Consider the following 27,173-nt stretch of genomic DNA (forward strand, 5'->3'; position numbering starts at 1 on the left):
ATAAAATACTTGTCCCACTCACTCATTTTCTCAGAGTAGGCAGCGTTTCTTATACTCTGGTTGTATTTTCGGTGGCACCACTCAAACAGATTGTTCATCCACTTACATTCATCTCTATTGTGTTTATTTCTGCCTTCCTAAACTGAGTGCCTGCAAATGTAGACTAAATGGCAGTCTGTGGCATTTCTGCATGTAAGTGCAATCTTGCAAGGGAAAAGAAATACTCATTGAATCCCATCATGGTTAAAGCAATGTACCCATGGAAAGTAAGTAGTTCATCAATAGAGAGCCTTTTTAAAGAACAGTCCCTTTATTGTCTATAGCCATGGCTAATTTGCAACCACAGTCCCTGGCTAGGCTTGGATTCTCCTCCTACTTTTATTTTTAAGCCACCAACAAAATAAAGACACCATAAACTAAGGATTTGAAACAAAACCAGCAGTATACCAGTTTATTATAATTATATTAGCCTTGTCAATGTTAGCAGACTGACCCCAGCACCTGGCCTGCCTTGCTTTGTTTAAGTAGCCTATAGCCTCACAAAGACGCTAGCATGGCTTTGTTAACGTACATCCTCTTCTCACTGGAAACCCTGCAAGAACTTTTCCAAAAAAAGGTGGGTCACTGTGTAGAATGTAAAAAGAAACAGAGGGTTACGATTTGCAGAGCACTGAAACACAACATTTGTTCTAAAAAAAAAAGCACAAAGACGATTTTTGAATGTTGAAACCGATAGTCATTGTGTTTGGAAAATTACAAGCTCAATTATTTCAATTTGATGCCAACATCATTGCCATCATGTATAAATGTCTCAGAAAAGATGGGACAGTAGCAACAAAAGTGGAAGGTTGTGAAAAGCTTGAAAAAAGGCCAGATGACAAATCACAATTACTCTTTACTGACTGTTCCCTTATGGATAGTTTTCATTCTCATCTACAAGAAACTTCAGCAGTTCACTCTGAACCCTGAGGTGCCTCTTGACATACTCATCCTGGCACCTTTTTTTTTTCTTTTTTTTTCACCTTTTTAGCAACCTTTTTGTACATGCCACTGTCATGTCACCAGTGTCATGCCATCCATGTAGGCCCTGATTCGTAGCCTTTCAGACTCCAAACTGCCACCCATTTTGAATATCTAATATTTACTTTCTTTGCGAACGCTAGTGGGGGAATATTACATCCTGCCAGATGCATATTTCTAGCTTCTACTAATCTTTTGTGAAACCTGGATTACTTACTCTTACTCATATTTTAATGTCTTGAAAGTATGCTTTGACGAAGTCAACAAAGTCAAAAGCACTCCAAATGAGGCTGTGTGGTACTGAACCATATGCATTTGCTGGATTTAAAAATAAGAAATGTAAATCTCTTTCGTCTATATTAGCTGACTGAAAGTGGTGTCAAGTATGTTTTTTGCATCCTTTTTTTAGGATTCATGCTTTCTGTATCCATTAGAATATGTATTGCTAAATCATACCTCTAAATTAAGGACAGATATAGAAAGAAACTGGAAAAACCTTACAAGTCTTTCACCTTGGGAACAAGGATTCCCCGAGCTTTACACCAAGCGCTCTGTATAACAAGCGCTCTGTATAACATGGGCCAACCTCTTTGCTTACCTTTCTCCATCCTCCACTTCCTTCCCTCTTGGTGGCCTAACACCTAAACTAAACTTTTACCTTCCTGGCTTAACATTCTTCAACAGACCTAATTATTCCCAGAGCTGGGACTCTTTCTCATGATTCGATAAGATTTAGATTCTTGGAGACACGATTTGATTCAAAATCTGTTGATTCAAAACAGTTATGGATTCATGATTCAAAGTCTATTTTTGAAGGGTACATACTTCAGGATCTACATCAGTTGTCTCTGAGACTAGCTGAATTTCTTGCTGCTCCATTTGGTGTTCTAGTGAGACCACGAGCTAGCTTTAGCAAATAGCAGAGAGTAGCTTTTGATTTAGCTTCTCATTTTTCACCAAAATCAGTTTTATTCCCAACTCTAATGGATTCATATAAAGTGCTTTCGGTGGCTGTTCCTTGTCCTTCTGCCTTTCTAAAGATTACTAAACACTTCCTTCTTCTTGCAAGACATTCATTCTCTCTCTCTTATCGACCATTGCCTTGCTCCTTTCCTTCTCTAATTTTCAAATGTTTAATGTTTTCAATCTTCTCCAATTCATTTATAGCTGTTCCTTTAAGCCCCTCTAACATCATTATTGAGTATATTATAGATTATGCTCTGATAAGACATTAATGATGTCTCGGTAGAGTATGTTTGTCAAATAATTTCTTACACAACAGGTCAGTGCAGGATTTTTTATAAAATCTTTGAAAATACAATTTACAATTTAGGATATTAGTAAATATAAGTTAAATAAATTGGTAGTTACAAAATGATTATTAATATAAACTGTTTTTTTTAAACTGTGTGCTTAGCATGTTTTAGATACTTTCTTTGAACTAGTTAGAGTTACTTAAAGTTTAGGATCTCAGATTTCTTTCACAACAATGACCAGGTGACATATATTTACATTCACAAAGGGTTGAATGCCATTGAATGATGTCACATCCTGCATTCAGTTACCTAAGAAGCATATAGTTGTCACCTGCAGCGTTAACTTTGTTGAAGCATGTATAACATGATCTTTACACATTATTGAAGTTGCAACCAATCTACCAAGGTTTATAGGTTACTGGCATTGTATGTAAAGGTGTGTTAGACCAACCTGTCATCTTACACAGCTGTTAAATGTGAACTAGCTCAATTGTGTTACATGTAACCTTAAACAAACAAAGTCCTGAACACACCTGAGCTCTCACATGACCTTTCATCACAAACAGAGAATAGGCGTCTTTCAGTGAAACATTTCAGCTCTTCTTTGTCTCGCAGGTATTAGAGCCGCTGAGAGAGAGAGAGAGGTCTGCTTACACAACCTTTTCACAACAATGCAGCAGCAGTAAAGCGAAACACTGACAAGGAACACTGTGTGGTCAACGTCTGACTGTGAGGCTGGAAGAGCAGCAAGGTGTGGTACACTTATATGGGTTCTTATTGTTCGGCTAGTGACAGAAAAGTTAAATGCTACTTAGATGAAAGGTGATATGTACTGTAAGTGGTGCTGATCACAGGGTAACCAGTAACAGAACCACAACCGTTTTCTTGGAATATATGTGGGGTATGTTTATAGTGTGTTAGTATATGTCAAAGTATATGTCATAAAAAAGTAATCATTGGTACACCATTTGATTTAAAGAAATTTTAACGACAACAAACGCAACTCCAACTTTCCTGACTGAACTGACAGACTGGAGGAGGCTTTTACTTTCTTATGTGAGAGTCAACTAAAGCTTGTATCCGTGAATCATTCAGCAGATTCTGATATAATGTACATAAAAGATAAATAGACAACACACTAAGTTGCCGGTCTGTGGTAACCGTGGAGAAAGATTGAGTTGCTTGGCAACAGTACAGTCGCTCTACATATAGCAGTGGTTAAAAGTAGTTGGTGGAACAAAATGAATCTGTTGTTTTTATTTACTGATTTATTTTCTTTTTAATGAGATCAATCAACACAGGTATAAAAAAGAAGAACTGATCCACATCTTAAGCCTACTGGAATACATCTAGATTAGACCACCTGTCACTCATCTAAGCTATGGCCTTAATTATGCATAATGTACACATAACTCTTTCTTCAATATCATTAAAATAGTTTTGAAAGAATCCCCAGTACGGTGTGCAGAAATGCACTATTGATAGAACACGTTTATTTCTGCTGTTGCTGTGGCTTCACTTCTTGTCTAAGAAGCAGTTGTCTGTGCTAAAGCAAGGCTCAAAGGTCATGAACACTCCCCTGTGCTTGTTTAATATGAGAGGTGGTGGCTCTTATCTTATCACCTGCACAGTGGACTCTACCTATGATGGTGTGCAACTTATCAAAATATATTGTTGTGCGCATGTGTGTGTGTGTGTGTGTGTGTGTGTGTGTAAGCCATTTATTGAGGAAAAGGCACCTGGCAGGGACACAACACAAACACGGGCACACAAACAAACAATAACGAAGCTATGTTGGTAACAGCATGATGCCATGAGGAGGTATGATATGATGAATATTTTCACATCCCACAGTTCTAATTAAAATGCATCATTCATTCTCTCCCTCCTTTTCTCTCATACACAAACACACACACACACGCGCACACACAAACACAAACACACACACACACACACACACACACACACACACACACACACACACACACACACACACACACACACACACACACACACAGCTCCTACATTTACAGCTTTTTGACTAAATCTAATCCAGGCCTCAGGTGATTACAACAAATGAAAGAAGGGGACTTACAGACAACACCTTTACGAGCTTGCTTTACAGCCTGTAATAAGCAGCAAAATATCATAAAATCAATTCATGGTTTGGAGCGGCATTTTTACAGACCAGTTGCTCAATGAAACTCTGAACCATTCAGTTATGTTTTCTCTTAGTATAAAGAACAAATGAACATTATAGTATTTCAACCACCACATTTCACTCTCTCTAAGTCTAAATCAGCCCTCCAGTTCAATGGCCATCTTGTGCATCCTTCATGATGACACTAAACCTTTTGCTTCCCAGCATGTCTCACCGCAGATGTGTTAATGTGATAACAAGGCTACCAGCCCCCCTGTACAGTCACAAAACTTAAAACTAAAGACAGCTGATTGCGACACTTAAAAACAACCTGAACAAAAACACAAAGAAAATGTTTTAGTTTGGCCCAGTGTCAACTCACTCATCTCAGGCGGAGCGTTACGTTGACCCTGGTCTCTGACACACTCATTCTGTCAGCTGTCATGAAACCAAAGCTATTACTACGTGTATTAATCTTTACTCCACTGATGAAAGAAATAAATCCTTATCCTTGAGCTATAGGTCAAAGGAAATATGAGTTTTTGACATGTGGGAAAGAGTGTGAATCCTAACAACAGGGGGGTCTGTCGTTCTGGTTATCTATTTCTCATGGTACATACAGTATAGTGCAGGGCAAAACCTAACTCTCTATATTTACAAAAACTAAAATGACTAACTGCTTCTGAGAAGTTATATTTATTTCAAAAAGTAGATCCACATCTGGGGTGTCATTGAAACCAGACTTCAACAAATTAAAGGAACTGTCTGACAATCTGTGTGCTTATTTCTATCAATCTAAAGTGGGCTCATAGTTTATAAAACATCTTTAGTCGTTGACGACAAATATGCACACATCTGTTTAGATGTAATTGATGGCCTGAAAGAGCATTTAAGCTTTCTGTTTCCATTCAACTTTTCACAAATGAGCCTTGAAAACTAAATCACACCTAAAGCAGCAACTAAAATATCAAGAATCCTGAGATAAGATGTGGTGGAGGAGGGAACATTTGATTGTGTTTTGGCTGACTGAGATGGTCAGTTCTTTTATTTGGAGCAAACGGCCAAAGAAATAAGATGAGCCAGGCCAAGGCTGTGGCTGTGCATTGCATCCCGGTGCGTCTGTGTTATCACACCCTGTGTTTTAAAATCGACTCAGCTTCCAGTAGGGATTCACATCTCTCAATGTGAAGTGAACTACCTGTGGAAATAATTAACCAAGGTCATATAACAGTGTTGAGGATGGTTTATAGCAGCATGTGTGACGAAGTTAAAACCCAATGGGTGTTATAAAACTGGTAGCAAGTGTGCATGAAAGCTTTCTTTATCACCTCCATATATAGACTGTTGGCAACGAGAGGTATTCATTTACCTTCAGATGAATAAGGGTGCAACTAATGTTGTGTTCATTATGGATATTGCTGGTTATTTTCAACCGAATTCCAATTATGCATCGGTATGTGAAATGTCAAATCAAACTGAAAAGGCCTAAATGTTTCAAGCTGAAACCTGCAAGAAGTGTTGTTTTTAAAGGTAGCTTACAGTTGATTTGTCTGCCAAATATTGTCGCTCTACTACATTCATTTTCAAACTGAGTCTCAAATGTTTTTTGTTTTTTTTAAATAAAGATGTACAAATAAAATGGTTGACAAGCAAAGCTGTTGATAGTAAGAGGAGGAAGCAAATATAACACCATTTCTTGTGTTACGGAGTTAGTGTTTATAATGATTGTCATAATGTTTATGTTTCTAGAACTCTCTCTCATCTTTAGTAAAAAGAAAAATCAGGTATCTGAACAACACATGAAATGGTTTAGCACTCGTGATTCTGCCTTTGACGACTGTGTTAACCTTTAGCCCTGTCATCATGCAAATACGTTTCAAATTAAATATCCACATGCAAATAAAAGACTGGGGGCGGCAGCATGGTTTAGAATGCAACCTAAAAACCTTCTTGAGGCTGTGTGTATTTGTGTATCCGTGTGTGCTCAGTAAGCACTGGGCCACTTTCCCAGATGAGATTCTCTGCTGCAGGATAATCCTGATGAAAATGTCTTTCCCTTTCCTCTCTTGCTCTTTCCACCCATCCAAACACAAACACTTGTCTCTCCTCTTCCATTACTCTTCTCTCACTTCTGTACGTTTCTCACCTCCACTACCAAAAACAGTTTTGGTGACGAAGGTTTAATTCAACAGCCAAAGCGAAAAGTAAAACATGGACTGAATCAGTCATTCTTAGGAAACATGTGGAATGTGCAAACTTCTTTCGTTATCCTTTAATGACTCATAATCACACCTACAGCTTCCTCTTCTTCTCCTTCTGTCTGAAGTCTGTAGCCTTCAACTTGGATTCCACTGATCACTCCAGATTCCCTTTTCTCTTTCCTCTACGTCTATTATTTCTTAAATGCCTTCATAAGTCACATGTTATAAAAGACTGTATGCAACAAAAATGACAAGACACTACCATAGAAACCATTACCTCTGTCCAGCACTAATGCCCTTATGCTATCTAGAAAGATCAGAAAGACTTTGTTTTTACTATATTTACGTTTGTTTCTTTTATTATTATTTAATCCATTTATTATCTCATCCCTACATGATATAATCACAACTGTTTTTCATTTTTCATCCATTCGTTTGCCTTTTGTTTGCCTTTCATTCAGGTCGGCGAGAGAGCGACATGAATTGAGCAAAATCACACAACTATTCATATCAGCTATAAAGGCTGTGAAAAGCTGATCAGGAGGCTCTTTGCTTTTGCTAAAGGCTCCAGATCCCTCTGATTCTTAAATTCCGTTTTTGGAACTTAGTCTCTGAGACGGAAACCTTTGAAAAATCGTGTCTCCAAGCTCGGGTTTAAACTTTTGATCTTTTTGTTAACTTTTAACATCTTACTTTTACTGATTTTTACTTGAATTTTAAAAGACTTTGTCAGATTATTCTTTCTGAGTTTTTTTTTTATAACTTTTCTTAAAAGTTTTCAAACAATTTTTGGCTGACTCTTTTATAAAGGTTAGTTGTCCACTTAAGTTAGCAACTTTTCTCTTAAAAAGAAAGGGTCTTAAATTAGGCATTATACTTGAATCTAATCATACTAGAAACAAATACTTAAAGGACAATGTGTTGTTTTGCTCATATGAAAGATGCAATCCTCACGTGTCGTAGCAGATCAGACAGCACATTTTTTGCTGGCGGTATGAAGTTTCCACACGTTTTAAGACACGCTGACCTTCAGTAAATCAGGTCCTTTGTTTATAAAAAAAAAAACCTATCCCAATTCCCCACATTCCAAATTGGCTTTTTCATACAAATCTGAACCTGAAGTCCAATGCTTTCAAATGTAAAAAGAATAATCATTATTATTATTATTATTTTGCAGTACAGCTGGGAAGGGGTCCAGCCCCCAACATCCAACAAGCCCAAATGGGACAAGCGGTATGGATAATAAATGGATTTTTTTCCCTTTGGAAAGAGTCCATTTTTAAGCCTTTATATCTTCTATATAGCTCTGTAGTCTGTAACATGACTTGAAATGTATAGCTGAAACCCTGTCAAAACACTTTTGTTCAGCCAAATGAAGCCCATATTTTTAACCTGGTACACAGGTTTTTTTTTGCTAATGAACAAAACTGTAGTCTTCAGCTTAGTGTTGATGGTAAAATTAGTCAATTGAAACAGTTACCGTAAATTCCGGACTATAAGCCGCTACTTTTTTCTCACACTTCGAGCACTGCGGCTTCTACTCCGGTGCGGCTAATGCATGGATTTTTTATGGGGGACAATGAGCTTCTGCCGCAAAAACATTTGACTTCGTCACGTCGGATCTTAATATCAGTCATTTTGCGCTTCATGCACGCACCCTCATGATGGAAAACACACGGAGAAATACATATGATGCAGCTTTCAAGTTAAAGGCGATCGACCTGGCTGTCAAAGAAGCTAACAGAGCTGCTGTACGTTAAGATGACACTGACAGCGACAACAGAGACTGAGGAAGTGAGTAATGAAGTCATTCTGAGGCAGTGAATGGATGGACTTTTTCTTGTGAAATATATTACGGTCATCTTTTTCATCAGCCGTGTTACAGACACCGTCGGCTAGGCTTCGTATTGTAACGGTTCATGTTGTAAAGTCAGTAGTTGATAATGTGTTCATAATTCCGATTATGTGGAGAGTCAGTGAATGCACCAGCGAGAACGTGTCGAGTGGCTGTATGAGAGAACGCTGGGGGAGAGAGTTGGATTGTTGCGGCAAGTTATGTGTTGTTCTCTGCTGTAAACGGCGTGGTCACGGCCGACAGTGATCGGGTTATTAAAAATTATTATTTGAACGCTCTCGTCGTCCTTTAACGTCCGTACGGACGCTACAGTATTTGCGGATGTTACCGGTAGCCTACGTCTGTGTAAATAGCTCTTGTTATAGCGTGGACACCTGCGGCTTATAATCAAGTGCGGCTTATATATGTACAAATACATTTATTTACTTATTTTTAGCCGGTGCGGCTTATATCCAGGTGCGCTCAATAGTACGGAATTTACGGTATATATAGTTATTCAGCATGTGATATACTGACCAAGAAAACTAGATTTTCATAAATGAACCATGTAGTGGTTCACTTATAAAGCAAGGCTCTACTTTTTCCAGCCTACATTAAGTCAAAGCTGCTGATGACCGGGGAACAACTGAGATGATGCTCCCACCAAAGACAGAAAGACTATCTTCTTTAATTGAACTGTTTGCCCATCTTTGCACAAACACAAGCCACATGGTACTCCACATAGACTAACCACACTAAGAAATGTCTGCATATTCATCTCTGACCCAGGCATGACTCCTGCTTTATTTCTAACCAGCACAAGACACACCCCCATAAACAGTGCTGCAGTGGTATGACCCGGCACTGTAGCTGGATAAACACACATGCTGGGTCGAGCACAGGTCAGATCCATTTTTCTCTCTCTGCTTGGTGGGTCTCCTGAGGTCTCAGCACTGCGGGGATATGACTGTAAGGTGACACTGGGGGGACTAAGTGGGGGAGGAAGGAACAGGAGAGAGGGTGAGAGAGAAAGCAGGAAATAGAGAAGAAAGGGGAGAGAGGGAGAGAGAGATACTAAAGGCTTCTATTTTGGCCCGGTGGTAAACTAGGCTTGGCTGTCTGACAAAAGTACGACACAGCAGCAGTTTGTGAGAGTAAGGGGGGTTCATGCAGGGAGAAAATGCCTTATTTAGAAAAGAGGAGCACCATCCACACAGCAGAAGAGTGAGCAGAAAGATGAGAGAGATGGAAGGGAAAGAGCAAAGGTTGTGATGTCTGTCCTGCTCTTGACACAGCACTGGTGTGTGGAGAGCTCTTCATCCACGCCGACAAAGAGCCCAGACACACTCAGTTTGACCTGCACATACAAGAAATCCATACTCCATCAGCACAACTACTGCCCCTATGAGACCCAGCTCAAAGCCCCCTTTTCTTTGTGTATGAGTGCGACAGACTGTGGAGGAGGTATTCAGAAGGATAAACCCATTGAAAACAATCAGCCTGAATCTTTTTAAAAGATCTTCTCAAGAAAATGAAACAATGGGTAAAAGCCACTGTCAAATGCAATCATTCACTAGTAAAATATTGAGAAACTATGCTGGTGTGGCTGTAAAAGTTAAACCTTAAATCGTAACAGGAAGAGAGTTTATTTTTAAGCATATGAAAGCTGAAGCTTCGGTCTCTATGAAACATAACGTAGAGTAGCATAACGTAACGTAGCATAACATAACGTAGCATAACATAACGTAGCATAACATAACGTAGCGTAACATAACGTAGCGTAACATAACGTAGCGTAACATAACGTAGCGTAACATAACGTAGCGTAACATAACGTAGCGTAACATAACGTAGCGTAACATAACGTAGCGTAACATAATGCAACCCAACTTAAAATAAGGTCTCGTAGCATAACATAGCTAGATAGCTAGATACTTTATTGATCCCGAGGGAAATTCAAGCATATTGTAGTGTATTGTTTATGTAGCATTGTACAGCATAAAGTAAACATATTTCAGGAAATGACATTACACCAAGCAAAAAAACAAAACAATGTTTGCACTGTGTTTTAAAGCAAACGAGGTCATCAAAAATATGTTCCTTTGCTCATAATACATTTCCTTTGAAGACTTCTCGCAGTTAAGACCAAGTCGTATCTCAGCTAAAATAGACCCAATATCTCTCATGACACAACTGCTGTTGCTTTGTTGCAGTTCACAAACACATTAACCAGAGTATATCATGTCTGTGTAGACCATCAGGTTTGATGAGGTCTCTTGAAACCTGTGAGATAGTTTTATGAGATCCTTGTTAAACTGTGAGAGTCCAAGATAGCCCCGATAGTGATCTGATCTCTACAGGCTGACAGCTGGCACTTGTCAATGTCAGGATAAAAACACAAGATGCATAAAGATGCTATAAAAACCCAAGAAACAACCACAGCCTAGGAGCACACACTGTGACAATGATCTAGCTCTTACTGTCTCTATTAATACAATTAAAAAAATCCTAATAATAATTACAATGGCCACATACAGGTTGCTCTTTGCTATATTGATCAGGAAAATCTCTAAAACAACCCTGTGATTTGGGCCAAGTACAAAGGAGAAAAGAGAAGTGCAACGTAATTGCGAAACAAATAGCAAACCAAGCTGAATCCGCTTAGCTTTACAAAATTAATCAGAATATTAAAATGGAAAGTGTTACATGTAAGTCAATGTAGCATACATGATTGAGTGAGGATTGGTCTTGAGACTTGGAAGCTGTAGTTAGTCACAAGTCAGACACATGCTAATAATGCAGGTTCAAATGTCCGAAAAAGCTGGCACATAGCCCTGGTTTTAGATTTAAAACGTTGAAGTCCTTGAGAAATAACCTTGCATTAACTTGCCTCTGCATAAGTTGTATTAAACACTTCTATTGTGAAATATCTGAGAAGAAAACGAATCTAAAGGCCCAGCTATTTAAGGAAGATCCAGGTGCTTTACATCCATGTTGAAACCATGAAGTAATGTATATTACTCTACAAGCCGCCATGCACAGAGTCCTTTCGACGTTTGATTCAACCGATTGATTAACAGAACGTGCCACTTTCCCAAGAACTGATGGAGTGGTTTGGTGTGTTGATTGTGTTTCCATTTTCCAATCACTCAAAGAGAGAGACATTTAGAAATTTTGGACAAGCAATCCCAGAACGACTTTTCAATACATAACCAAACTTGTGAATGTGCTGTGTGCTCCCATTAACAAGTTCAACATTTTAAAGAGCTTGCTCCATCAGGTCATCATTGACCACAAAGGCACAAGAGGAATCAGCTGCAACACATGGTGTTATTTTTAACCTTGTTTGCCCGCCTGTGGTTTTAAAGTGACAAACCCTGGAAGTTGTTGGGCGCACTTGGCCCACTTCAAGTCGTCCGGGTTGATGTGGTTCAAAGCTTAAGAAAAGCATAAAGTGTGATATTTCATTGACAATAACCTACAAATAGGAATCCATCATACGACTAAGAAGAGGCTGTAGAATTGCAAAAGTAAAATCCAGTTTGTTGAGTGAGCACGGCTGCTTAAAACTATTAGAGATATCACAAAATATGTACCTTAATTTACCAACCATTCAACTTGTTTTTTGGCATTCAAACCCGTGTTCCAGGGCACATATCTCACAGAAAATTGTTGCATACTTGTGACTGGAAAAACCAGCTATACAGCAGAGTGCTGCCTTTCATGTGCTCTGCTCTAGAATGAGGTCTTTTTTTCTCTGCAGTTTGACAGAAGGTGACAGGAAAAACTAAAAGTGTAAATCAACCCTCAAACAGACTAGGAGACTAAGGAGGGTTTGAACATTAAATCCAGGAGCAAAGGGAAGATTTTAAACCAGGACGTCTGACTTTCCCCACTCTTCCCCCTCTTTTCCATTGTTTAACACAACACAGATTTAGCAGCAGGTGTGGGCAGAGGGTTCGTTATTGTGTAGATGTTTGATTTTGTGTGGGCATAACTAGAGTAAGAGAGGATGCAAATGTTACCACTGGAATCCTGATAAGTCAGGTGAAAGAGATGTCAAAAATAGGGAGTTGTATGTGTGTCTGTGTGTCGGGCTCTCTCTCCAGGAATACTGAGAGCACCGCCAGAAGCCTCGCAGTGTGTGTGTGTGAGTGTGTGTGTGTGTGTGAGTACAGATGCCAGATCAGAGGTGGAACACACTTAATTCTCCCAGCAGGCTGTGCTCAGCCGTGCCTAACCTGCTGGTGATGTTAGCATGTTGCCAGTTTGGACATCCTAGAGCCTGGGGAAACCCTGTCTGCACCATCAGGATAACCAGGGCTGCTATGTCTTCAGTGTGTGAAAAGAGCTGTGAGATTTGTACAGAAATGTCGAGATGACTGATTATTTAGTAGTCAACTTGCGTACAACAGGAAGCTTTTAAATATATAATTAAATACTTTCATTAAAGGAGCCATCTGTTAACATCCATTCTGATGACAAATGTGGAAATAGCTTTAAATTTGCATCTACAAAGAGCGTGTATTTGATCTCAAGAACACAACAACTTTTTTTTATTCTGTAAATTGTAGTTTAAAGAAGCTAGGTGTCTTTAGGTTCAGTTTTAGCCAGGTTTGTAGCTGCTCAATTGTTAGCCAGCTAAATAGTAATTAAAACATTTAACATTGAACCAAACACATGCTTTCTTTACAACAAAGACAAAAAACAGCCCTATTCACAAACGATATGCATTTTACAGCTAACATGAGATTACCTGGACACTCTTTGTTTATTTCAGTCATTTAAAATGCATAGAAAGCACGTGGAAAGATTTAAAGCCTTTTACTGGAACTAACAATATATAGATATAGACAGAAAGGGGATCAGTCAAGGTCAAAGATAAAAGTAAGAGGCAATGCTCAACTTGCTGCAGTTTCCTTTTTCTCTCTTTTCACCGTACACTGAGCAACTTCTTCTAATTACTTCAGAGCTCAACGGGGTGTTTTCTCCTTGGTGTCTCAGCACTGAAAACCTCCCTTTGTCCCATCGACTTCCAGAGGAATTTAAGCGCATGTTAAAGCCAAAGACCACCCTGTGCAGGAAGTAACGCAAGCTTCAAATGACAAACAAGACTCTCCAATCAGTCAGGCTCACTCAACCTTTTCCCTGAATTTTTAATTGAGAAATTTGATGTCTTGCACAGTTATGTACAAATAAACCAGCTTTCTACTTCACCTCAATCATCACTCAGTTTTTTAGGGACTACCTACTCAGTGGACATAGTGAAAATGTGAAACAACCACTAGGTAAAAGTCCACTGTATTCAACTTGACCAAATTCAACCTCTGTCATGCAATTAAGTTGTCAAAATCTTCAATATTAGTATAATTTAAATGTTTACTAAAATCTTATCAACACTTAAAAATCTTGAACCGTGACGTCTCTGCTAACAAAATGTTTACTTTGGCTTAAAATACTTTTACTGTATTGACTAACGTTGAGTGTTGTGATTGTTTGCCAGATGCTTGTTCATATATCTTGAGGTGAGCCAAATTATTTTTTACTTTGTTCAGTTGTTTTCCAACGACACATGCAAATTGCTTAACAAGATATATGGCCTCATGGTTTGTTTTGCAGTTAAGGCACATTTATTGAAAGAAAAGAAAGTCAGAAAGAAGGGAGAGAGAGTGTGGATTGAAATGCAAAAAAATCAGCCACTATTCAGATTCGAAATCTGGCCAAACGCTTGAAGGACTATATCATCCGTACATGGGGTGACCACAAACCACTAGGCTACTGGCGCCCTTGTTGTTGATATTAATAATCAGGTAGTACAACTATGGTAAAGAAGTCCTGGCTCAGAATTAGATTGTAGCTTTAGCTGGCTATGGTTCAGATAATTTTAAAATTGGAGGAGCACAAGAAATGCAATAAGACATATAGCCAAACCCATAGTTTCAGCTAACAAGAAAATCCAAAGTGTAAACAAATTTCAGGCTCTGCGTACACAAGAGACCACAATTTAAGGATATCAAATACTTTCCTCAAATAGAAACTTTCCTCCGAAAAAATGGCCTTCTGATACAAAACAAAATATTCTGGAAGATCTATCTTTTCCATGGACATGAAGTATAACTTTGTGCAAAATCTTTCTGAGCTTGTAAACTCCTTGTATCTTTACAAAACAATTCATATCATACAGCAACATATACATAACCCATGCCTTTCAACCATGTGGGAAACTTGCAATTTTGACTGTTTTCATATTCCCAAAGGCTATTTTAGATTTAGAGACTTAGACTTTCTTTATTGTCATTCAATGTTTACTTTACAGTGCAAATAAGAATGAAATGTTTCCTCATTTGAAATGGCAATAAACTTTGGCTATTTTGCAAATGGAAATTCTGCCCTATGCTATCCTTCACTGGTGTTCACACAGTGCAGGATATCAGATGCCTGCGTCCATCTGCTGAGAAAAACAAGCCTGGTTTGTGTCCATTTCCTGCAAACTTTCACTTTCAATTTGTACAAAATGGATATGTTAGAATTGGAAAATGAACTGGGCCTTCAAACAGATTTAAGCTGTACGAACTACAGTTTCAAAAAGGAAGCCGAAGATGAATTTAAAGACTAAAGCTTCTGTGTTCACTGTGTTTCTATCTGAAAGAGAAAAAAAACCCATCTGATATCCCAGGAAATCAAGCAGGATTGTTTTTCAGTAGATCAACATTCAAAACAGGATACTGTGGAAGAGGAAGAGGCTGTTGATCTCACATGACTTCTGGCAATGTTAAGTGGCAGCCTTTCTGTGTGCCAGCTTAGCCATTAGTCATGGCCTCGCAACTCAAGTTGTAGGCAGCAAAAAGAGGAGGTGACTTAGGGTGTTTTCACATTAAACATAATTGTATTATACAGTTCCCGATTGCTCACCCCTGCTCTATCCCCCGCTGGTCTACTTTCACATTAGCAACATTGTTCCGTAACCGAGTACACTTTTTGCATGCACACTTTCTAATACAGCAGGTGGCAGTATGCACATAGTTCGTTTAGAAATCTGCCAGAAAGTAGAAGAAGCAACCATAGCAACCACCTGCTGGCTTGGTCCACCCTGCTAACTGTAATGTTTTAGTTTCTATTTCTTTCTACAAGATGCGTTCTTGTACTTGAGTACACATTAATCATGCCCAAGAACACGTCTTCACGCAAACTCTGGATCAGTACCCGAGGATGGCATGAGTGTGGTACTTTTGTCTCCACTAATCAAATGAACAGGACTTTAGGGTCAAGCGTATTCGAACCGGGCCCGGATTCCTCGTGTAGAACACAAGGGTAAGAGAGAAAGTGAATAATTATGGATGGGGAAGTTTTAATTAAACAATATAAAGATGTCATGCTGCATTGACAAATTGTCAATGACACAAGCAGTAAGGTATGAGGACATAGATACAGTATTAACCTATTTTACAACAAACTACTCAACGTTTATCTTCTCGTTTGTTTTTAGGCTCTGTCAACTCGCTGTGCTTGAAAAAGTGAAAGCAGAGATTAACTGATAAACTGTAAAGGCTGCAATGTAGACATCAAAACATTTGGCCACAGCAAACACACACACAAAAAAAGATTTAGGCTAAATGTGATCAAGGTTTTGAGAATTCTTCAGTATTTCAGACATTTTGACCATGCCTTCCTACTTTCTTTTTCTTTTCTTGACAGAGGCACAACAGGGCCAGCAGCTAAGTCTGTTATCTGCTGCCACAGAGACAGACAGATGCAGGTCTACAGTTTATCTGTCAGCTGTCTAACTGCCTGAAAGCAAGAGTTTAGATTGCAGGAGGTACAGATGTTGGCTTTCTTGCCAAAAGTTATATGGGATGATTGATACCTCTCTGGTATCAGTGCAGTTTCCACACAACCTAACGTGTAAGAATGACATTTAACTATTACATCTGACTATTATCTAACTGGTTGGGAGTCCAGGAAGTTACTGTTCCCAGACAGTAAATAGACTGCTCAAAAAATGTAAGGACAACTTAATTGTCACAGTTCGTTTGGGGATATCAATCTGTCCATTTTGGGAGCACAATTGATTCTGAACCAATTTCACCTGTTTGCTGCCAATGCAAATGACAAAAGGTGCAATGGAGAGGCAAACGCTAGACAACCCCAAGACAGGAAATGGTTTTGCAGACAACAGACAATTTCTCTCTAGTCTCTGTTCTGCTAGTATCCTTGTAACATTAGACAGTACCTGCAAGCTAATCAGGTGGCGTGGGTAGTCCAGTTCCTCCAAGATGGCACATCCATCAGTGTGTTCACAAGAATGCTTGCAGTGTCTCCCAGCACTGTTTCAAGAGCATGGATAGCAGGAGACTGCCAGTTACACTCTGAACAGGGCTGTAACAGGGCATCAACCCAACAGCAAGACCTTTATCTGGTTGTCGGTACAAGTATTTGCATCATCATCTGTAACATCATCCAGCATGTTGGTCTGGCAGTGGAGGCATATCCTGGATGATTTCCGGTATAACAGCATATCCTTAAAGCCATTGTCAGGACAATGGCCAGTCTCACGGAGCTTACATGTGTAGGCAGTTCCTGTTTGACAAAGGCATTCTTCCAATGAGGGTAGGCCCTCTCACTCCCCTGACCTAAATCCAATAGAGCACCTATCGGCAGAATGTATCGATGCATGCGACCGCGCCAAGTACCACAGACTGTCCAGGAGCTCACTGCTGTCCTGATCCGGGTCACTTCATGTTGTAGTATTGAATAGTTTAGAGGAGCTACAACTGAAGCTTTGTACATAGCCAGGCTGGTTTTTATTATATTATGTGATAATTATTGTTACGAAGAGAAAAACAACTTAAGCTTCATTTGATGATTTCTTTCTAGTTGTTTTTACTGAACTAGCTTCTTTATACATGGTGTCTCTTCTTCTTTCTGTTTCCTTGTTATGCCATGCAAATAGGGTAATTTCATTTGGGACAGTGGATGTGAGTATGTATGTTCGTTAGGGAGAAATCATGGGTGTTCGTAATGCAATCTGGCAAAAGGAAAGGGCTTCAGCTGTGGGACTCAGGTGGTTGTCTAGAGCCAAGCCACTCTCTCAGACACGCAACAGGGAAACATCCCTCCATCCTTTTCTCCATCTACCCCAGTCGTCTACTCTACATTTTTCAGTCTTCATTCCCTCTATGCATCAATCCATTCTCCAACTACACATTTCTTTTCTTCTACCTCAGATCTACATAGAATGTGCATCTTACTTACTGTACATATTCATGTCTAACAAATGTACTGCATTCTGTTTCCATTTTGGCATCCAAATTAACAAAATAAAATGCCTTAAAGATTCTTTGGCTCTCTTCCTCTTTCTGGAAGCGCCCATAACTCCTCTACTACACACACACACAAACTACCCTGTCTCTCAGCATTAGCATCACAATGAAAAGGCCAGCATCCCCATGAGATGTGGTCTTTGTTGATGTTGTTGTTTTGAAATGTGGGGATTTGGGATGATGGCCGGGCATCATCAACCATTTGAAGCCCCATTGAAATAACTGGAGCAGCTCTGGATAGTTGCAGACCATGGTCTCTTCGTATGTTGCTTTAAGAAATGCCTGAAGTATGATCATTCCTGCTTATCGCGTTGAATTCTTTCCTGCTCTCTTTTACATCTCTGGCAGGTTCACTAGTCCGTCCAAACATTAAAAAAAAATAAGTCTGGAAGCCATTACATCAAACCACTACTGTACATCCGGATTGGATCTGATGCTCCATTGAGAAAATCTGAACACTCTCAAATAAATACCTCGACCCGACATGCATCTTTAAAACTGAGATTCATAAGGGAACACATGCATCGTCATCATTGCTGCCCTATTTCACACATTCACACCTGGGAGCTGCCAGGTACAGCTCCCAACTCTGGGCACGGGTATATTACTTACTGTAATAGAGTTATTGCTGATTAATTGCCTTGCTAAAGGGCGAAATGTCAAGGGAAATAGTTGTATGTTTTGCTCTCTACAGCCAGATGTTTTTGTTTCATTTTGCACAGAATGGATGATAGAAATGTATGTAGCCACTGTGATGTCATCAATTTGTTTGCAGGCCCCCTTTTTGACATCTTGAGTTGAAAATGTGTCTTTCCCATCTTTTTTTTTTTTTTTTAACTGGGATTGACTATGGAACATATCCTCCTTGGCAGGCTGCTGTAGTAGTTACTTGTAAATCAAGGGGAGCCACACACTATCTGTATCATACACTGCTCTATTGTTGATTTTACTTTACTTCAATAAATTAATCAATCTTTATTTGTATAGCGCCAAGTCATAACAAAGGTTATCTCGAGACATTTTTGCTCTAATATTTTTTGCTTTTTTTTTTTTGCTTAATCCTTTTTCTTTTTTTTTATTAGCGACACTTAAACAGAAGTTACAGACCAAAAAAATAAGATCTACATTTCATTTAACCACAAACAGAGCTTTCTGCCTGTACTCTGTGTTCATTATGTCTATATACCTGTTTAATTTTTGTTTTTTAATGCAGAATGTGTGTAACTGAGTTTTATAAGTCAACATGGCCTCTTAAGAGCTATCAACATTGGAAAAAGTAAGACAGAGAGCACTGTCTGAATTGCACAATTTACTATAAACGGCCTTGTATTTTGGTCACTCTGGGATCAAAACAGGTATCAATGTTTGATCTTTATTAGAATTTTTTTCAAAGTTTTAAAATGTATGGTGACGATCGAACTTGCTTATGTGCATGGTTTTCCCACATGTAAATTTATGTCTTCTGCTTCTCATCGAGGGGATCACAAACCGCTCATTTGTTTGTGCTAATTTAACCCATTACTGCCATAAGGGATCAGATCACTCAATCCCTCAGAAACTCAAACCCACCTGATCAATATCTGACCCCTGATCACCAAACATGGGAGCCTGGGCTGGTTCTCATAAGAAACTATGGATTCAGTGATCTGTAGGAGGGTTTTTTTTATTGATAGGAGATGAAAATATCGCTTGTCAGTGAGACTTTCTGTCACTGAATACATAAAAACAAGCACCCAGGGCAGGGTGCCGAAGTGACGTTTATCAGGAGTTTCCTCTGGACCGTAAGATTTAACACTGACAATGCTTAATGGTGCCATCAGTTCAGGTGTTTGGGGAGGGGGGATCGGTGATGTGCAACACTATGAGATCCTGGCAGTGCATGCATGGAACATCAATCCATTGAGCCATTAAGAACTGCTATTAAGTTGGCAGTCCTCTTCTGTCTGCCCCAATATATTTAAGTGTGTATGTGTTACACAACAGACAGAGCTTGACAACTGCAGGGAAAGTTGTTGTGAAATTGATTTGTATCGTTTGTATCTCATGGGATCATTTTGCACCCTTAGTGATTCTTTTACTCTTGTTATGTATGTGGACATCTTTCATCTCTGACTGCGCTTTGATTTCTATTGGTTGCTGTTTCATAACGGTCATTTAGCTACTTTGTGATAATTTGGCCATCTTTGGTCATTAATTATTTCTTTGTTGTTCTGCATTTCATTGTTGTGATTTCTGCATTTATTTATTGTTTTGTCTTGATGTATCTTGGCCTTTTATAGAGGCTATTTCTAGTCTCTTTCATCAACATTTTGCTCCTTGACTCTAAAGCCCCGAAGAGTTAGTTCAATCTGCACATTAGATAGATAGATAGATAGATAGATAGATAGATAGATAGATAGATAGATTTCGAGGGGAATTCAAGTGATTAAGTGATTCGTCCATGGCGGTTTATGAAAGGCCGACATGTCAAATATCCAGGACCTTCATAACATCATAGAAAAGATTCCCCCTGGGGAAGCAAAGCCTATAACATAGCCCATCAACACACTGTCCAGCAATAATGCCATCTGTCCATTTCCATCCATCTACATCCTAAATTCATGAGAAACAACTTCATTATCAGCAGCAGAAATGCACCCCCTCCTCTACGTTACAGCCTTACACTCTACGTGTAGGGGTCTTCACGTCACAAGCCTCTCTTACTCCCCTCCACCACCTCCCATCATGGCCAGCTTTCGTATATAAATAAATAAGCTAAAAGGCAGAGCGTCTCGTCTTACCCATCTGTGCCCGTGTCGGATGTCTTTCAGAGGTTCATGGTGGATGAGAGCCCTGCTGATCCGATTCTGCTCTGGCAGTTTTGCTGCAGGAGCTGCTAAACCATCGCATCGGTGATGCTGGAGTCTCGGTGATAACCAGGGGGCCGGGGTCTCTCTCTCTCTTTTCTCCAGGTTAGAATTCAGTCATTCGGCTGGGTTTACCACCCACTCCTCCCGGTTTCACACTGGACCGTTTCGCCGACGATTGTCCCGAGAAGGACTTAAGAGTGGATCCTGTCCGTGGAAGGGATGGCACTGCCTCCTCTCTTGCATCTGATGTGAAATTCTTCCAAGAAAGAGATATGCCCACATAGGCTATAAAGGAGTGAAAATAGAAAAAAAAGAGAGCTGCCGAGTTGCGCAAATTGATGAGCTGAACGGCGCAGAAAAGGATGGAGATGAAGAGATGAGGAATGACACGGGGTTGGCTGTGGGGGGGTTGATCGCCGCTGTCTGACGTCCTATTCGCCGTTTTCTGTCGTGTTTACGAGCCGTTGTCGCCCTCCTCCCTCCCTCCCTCCTTTCTCAGTCTCTTCTAGCTCTCTCCCTCTCTCCGTGATGCGTCTCTTCCGTCCTCCGCGCTGCACCCGTTCTGACGCCTTTTTCCGCTTCAAACAAACAAGATCCCCCGCTCGCTTTCTTCTCTATTACTGCTTTTTCTCCATCTTCTCCCTCTTTGGCTCCAATTCAGAGCAGGGGAGGTGGAGAAGAGTGAGTGCAAGGGGGCAAGTGGGAGAAAACGAAGGGTCTAGAAGGAGGAGCCCCGCAAGAGAGGAGAGCTCCTCCCAGTTCTGCTGCTTATCAGGACGAGGGGGGCGCCAATGATGAGGGAGGGAGATATAACGGAGGACATGGCCTATGAGAGGGGGAGTTGGGGGTGTTTGTATGAACTTCTGCAGGGCTTTAATCAGAGAAGACTTTTGTGCATTAAGTCTTCAGTGAGCACGCACAATGCTTAAATCACATCCAAGTATCTAAATAAGTTCTGCGTTAATGAAACATCAAATTCTCCCCGCAGCTGAGCCCCCTGAGGTCTTAACGCAAAGCCGCAAAAATGGAATGGATAGTTTATTGAATATTTTAGGGCGTATTGTTTCAGTGTAATATTAGACACATAGGTGTCTAATTCATTAATAATAAGTTGTGACTATGTGTTTCACAACAACAAAACAATTAATTTGAATAAGTTTCATGATGTATTTATTTGGAATTTATTCTGCTGATTCATGATTTGAATAGTTTTTAAGTTGACCAGGTCAGTACATCTCAGTTTCATCAATTGGAGTATTATGAAGCATTGCAAAGTGTATAGTGGCTGTTGATTTAACAACACTTTGACTTTTTGTGTATATATATACAATTGCAATATAGTTCATTATAGGTTACACATACATTTAGAATGTAGAGAATAAACAATAATGGCCCTAACAGTGAACCTTGGGGAACTACAATGTTCAGTGTTCCTTGCGGATTTAAGGAAAAGGTTTCCTCTCTTGAATTTTTACTCTTTAATCATATAACATCAGTCACTTCTCTTTCATCTGTACCTTTCAAAAATATTATTTTTTACTCTCCACAGCACACCAATATATTAAATATACGGCCTAACTGAAGTTGCAACTGTGCATATATGAAAAATGTTTCATGCAATGTCTATTTGTTGGCGAATATATTCCTTGTTTCATTATAGCAAGCAGACATCTGAATAAATGTTAAAGAATACACAATATTTGAGCTTGCTATATACCTCATATTCCAAGCATCATCTACAAAGAGACATTTGTTCATAGAGAATGTGTTTGGTTTTCCTGATTACAGCCAAAGCTCAAACATGATTGGTTCGTACGCTAGGACTACAAATGGAATCAGTATGCATGCTAACACCACAATGAACCTTTTACCTTGTGCTAAAGGCAAAATCATTAAATCACAAAAAATGTGAATATAACCCATTCAATAGATACTTAAGTCTGAGACACTAGTGAGTGAGACAGATATCCAGATATGTACATGCTGTCAGCATTAATACAATACAAACATGTATACATTATACATTTAAAGAAGTCATCAGAGGATGAGATGCACGTCTGAGAAGTTTTCCAGCTTTTGACAGTTTGCGGAGACAAACTGGTATTTGGTAATGTTTTACAATGCATGTTTGTTATAATTTGTTCAGTACTGATGCTCCAACTGTCATAGCTAACAATTGTGATGCTCCGCTGTGTTGAATAATAATTACTCTTAAAACAGACTTGACCTATTTTATTTCAAACCATCTTTATCCAGTGGAAACATGTGTGATAATCATTAGGGGATTCTGATATTTACTTTTAAGGCATTATTGTTTTGGCCTAATTGTCAGGATAGCATCGACACAAAAAATGTCAAAGGGCAGGTTTTGTTGGCATTGTTTTAGGCTTAGTCTCAGGTTACAGTCAGGTGACTTTCTCTCAGAAACAGGCCTGCAGGGAGCTGTGCACTCATGTGAAGGAATCCAGGTGTAGTCATAGTACAGCTGAGACTAACAATGGCCTGAATGTGACCCATTTAATTTTATACTGAGAGACAGAGTTAATATAGTTAGACAGTGGCCTTCCCTGCTTCCTCAGCTTATTAGTTTTACATTTAATACAGCTAGAACGTGGGTAAGCATCTTCGAGCAAGATTCTTAATATCAGCCTTTAGACCAATAACCTCACAGCCTTTTCTTTTTTTTTACTCTCCCTTGGAAAAAAATGTTTCTCTCCCTTGGAAAGATATGTCAACCTGTCATCAAATCAAGAGGTTTCACACGGGATGTCACAGGGGTGTCAAAGAAACCTATCAATACACATTCTGGGTATTGTTGACATGTTGATCATTACAATACAAAACTTGATCTTGGCACTAAACAACACTATACTTTGACTGACCTCCTACCAACTGTCAATGTATACATGTTAATGCTACTGTGAAGAGTTGTTTATCTGTTTCTGAGATAGAGTGATATAAATACTTGCCCCTCTTTATGACCATTACAGTATATGCAAATCATGAAATCAGCATAAATACTAATAGTCTCTACGAAGTGTGTTTTTTCTTTTTTGTTTACCTCATCCTAGTTGATAAATTCTGACTGTTAAAACCTTCGGTTGTGTTTTTTTCTTCAGAAAACACAACTTACTCGATGTGCGCAAAAACTGTGTTATATACAGGGAGGGCAACTTAATCAACACCTATAAAGTGACGCTTTTTAACATAGGCTACAAACAAAATTAGATGACTCAAGCTGTTTTCACCTGTTGTTTTAGGTCATTTAAGTTTTGAAGTATTCATTTGTAAAATCAACCATCTTGAGCTGCAACTTTTCAGCTACATTTGTGAACAAGACAAACATGCATCCTTTGAGTAGAATTAGAGTCCATTTCTTAAGAACATCCTCTGAAACTATCACCATGGCTCGCAATACATTATTTTACTTATGACTGAAATCTTAATATACAAACAGTGAAACAGCACAATGTGTCATATGTGTAGAAAGAGTGTGTTACATAGTTCTCTCAGAACAACAATGATCAGAGGGGAACGCAATCAGCACCACAGTGGGTAAAACATGTCTGTAAAAATTCCTGTAGCTAGCTAATACATTTTTTTTTTTAAATGCAGGTCAGAAAGACTTTTTTAGTGCCCGACATCCCCCTGAGAGTAAAGGACATTATGAAACTTGATACCGTCAGTCCATCTCAGTGTCCCATCACCCACAAAGGACTAGTTTTTGCATATTAATGAATGCTCTGTAACATTGTTCGTCTCAACAACTGAATGCCAGGATTCAACAGTTGCCCTTACATCAAACTGCCTGTTTCCACTTCTGTCCTGTTTGTCTCTGTTTACTTTATTAATAACTTTTTTTGATCTAAATGGCACTTATCTCAACAAGTGTTTTTAAAGTCTTAGCTTAGCTTAAAGTCTTTTGTTAATCCATTTAAATTCACAGCAGCGTTCAAGCTTTTTCCATACCAACAGACTTAATTTACACATTGCACAGAGGGACTTTTCCCGCAAGACAGTCAGTCATATAGGAACGAAGCACTTGGAATGGTATTGCTACATTAAAGACCAGATTTAAAAGAAGTAAGCTACCATTAAACAACCAGCTTTGAGAACATAAGGGAAACATAGATATCATTTCTTCATTGCAGTCAAGGTGACTACTGCACACTCTATATGTGGACCTCTAAATGCAGAATGTAAAATATTCAGCGAAAGAGCCTTCTCAGATGACACTGAAGTTATGACTTTGATCAGGGGCTGAGGAAAAACAGAAATGTTACTGTTGGCAGAATTCACCTCCAAGACCACCAAGCTTTTCCTCAGATAAAATTCCAGAGTGACAAGAGAGAAATCCGGTGTTGGAGGCAGAAATCTGAAGCTGAGCTCAAGGCAAAGTTATGGAGACAATGAGGCGTGTGTTGATAAGGGGTACATAATCTACATATATACTGTATGTACACATATTTTGTCTTGCCAAGGGTTAGATACAATGATCCATTCCGCTGTCGTTTCTGCCTTCTCAATAAGAGAAGGAGAAATACTTGAAAAAAAAAGGGGTTTATTAGTTAGGCTGACCTCTTTCAATGTTAAAATAGAATTTTTGACTTGCAGATGTACACCTCCAACAGGATACAAGAAGCAGAGCGAGAGTGAGGGACAGAAGGACAGGGACTATATTGATCCCAAACTAGGAAATGTTGCTGGAGATGAGAAGTTGCACAACAGACATCAACAGAAAAGGTATATGCAAGGGGAAGAGTAGAGGGAGAATACCTCTAATCCATCATGGATCCTCTGCTTTATAATAAGTAAAAAAAAAATCAAGTTAATAAAATCCCCATCAGGCATCAGGAGAGGTCATCAGTCCTTTGGATAATTGATCAGTGTATACTGATACTGATGGCTCAAGTGTTTTTCCAACCTGTTTTTATTCAATTCTTCATTTCTTAGAAAAAATAGCGAGGCGCACGTGAGAGAGAGAGAACACGCGGGAGGACCTCACGGCTCCATCCAAAATAACTAAAGTACTTTTTAAAAGTTCCTTATCCACTCCTGTGGAGGGATAATACACAGTAAAGCCAAGAGTGCAGAATCCCATCAGCATAGAGAGCGAGCGAGCGAGAGAGAGAGAGAGAGAGAGAGAGAGAGAGAGAGAGAGAGAGAGAGAGAAATAAGGTCCACTGTATGTACATCCCTCTTGTAAATGCACCGGTTGAGGTGACTTGCTTGTATTAAAACTGCTTGCTGCTGTGATGAAATCCTATAAACATAAACATAAATAACAGCATATCGAGGAAAACTTTTAAAAACATGAGGATTGGTCAATGTGTTTGTGTCTGTGCATGTGCAAGAAGCAAGCTAAAGTTGTTATTTAGAGGGGAAAACGCATTAGATATAAATACGAAACTAATACTAAAATACAACCTGAGATAAAATCAACATTCTTTAAAAAAAAAAATTGTTGATCCCCCTGTTAACAAAATGGGTCACACCTATTGCCAGTGCTGGAGAGGTGTACATGTAAATACATGTGTTTTACCCACAAAGTCTTAAGGAAGGTATTTTTTATACACAATATCTCTATAATACTATTATTCATCTATGAAGATATAAGGTGCTTGACACTGGTATTCAGGGACATTGGTAGCTGACCTGCCTTCTCCTTTGACAGATCCAGGATAGGACTCATTGTCTGGCAGAAGAAATCCAACAGCTGCATTCTGTTTGTTTGTTTGTCAGTATGTTCTTTCTCTCTTTTGTTGATAGTGTGAGTGACTACACGTAGCATTGATATGAAGGCAAATATCACCATTATAGCATTGTGTCGCGGACTCTGTTGCTTCATCCACTACTGAGAATATCTGGAGAAGTCCTCTTGAGTGCATATGTAAAAAAAAAAAAAGAAAAAAAATCATACCTGGCCCAGAGGTGCTGAGGTTACTTAACTTCCTGCAATCTCACCCTCTATCTCTCTGCATTCCCTGTTATACCTGCTGTACCTGCTCTGCTCCACACTTACCCTGCAGTTTTGTGTTTGAGACTTTGGTCTTCATTTGAATATGGTTATTTTTGGTTAATAAAATAATTATTTATACCTTAACTCTTGTGTGTCTCCCATCTTTTGTTGTGACTTCCTGAGCCAGGTCATGACAGTGTTACATTTAAATGTTACAAGCAGGATGAGATTTTTTTTCTACACTCGTTGTATACAGGCTTTTTTCAACAGAGTTCCATGTATTGCTTTGTTCAGTGGTAGCTAACATATACAGAAGTACCGAAACAGCTCATTTGTATGAAATTATCCAACTTCCAGTCATTCGCTTTAGCCAGTACTTTGCTCTCATACAAGTCACAAATCCTATAACAATCGCGAACACATAGGTTGTATTCTAAGAAATCAGTGTCAGACCTAAGAACACTCAGTGTGGGAACTTACAGACACTTGACATAAAAAACCCCACCGGATTTCTTCCTCACTTGCAGAGCTGTGGCAGAGAGTAGTGGATTATTTCAATTATTGAACCATATAAATGTTGACTTACCTGATATA

General features: G+C 39.2%; 1 protein-coding gene across 1 annotated transcript in view; it reads right to left on the reverse strand.

Annotated features, from left to right (window-relative positions):
- The window catches only part of mgat3b (beta-1,4-mannosyl-glycoprotein 4-beta-N-acetylglucosaminyltransferase b), a 57,110-nt gene extending 35,911 nt beyond the window's left edge, over positions 1-21,199 (reverse strand). Inside the window, exon 1 of the mRNA XM_079337405.1 lies at positions 20,552-21,199. The gene's annotated coding sequence lies outside the window, so the exon portion shown is untranslated. The remainder of the gene's footprint in view (positions 1-20,551) is intronic.
- Positions 21,200-27,173: the final 5,974 nt, after the last annotated feature.

Source organism: Symphodus melops, assembly GCF_947650265.1.
Source record: "Symphodus melops genome assembly, chromosome: 2".
NCBI lineage: Eukaryota > Metazoa > Chordata > Actinopteri > Labriformes > Labridae > Symphodus > Symphodus melops.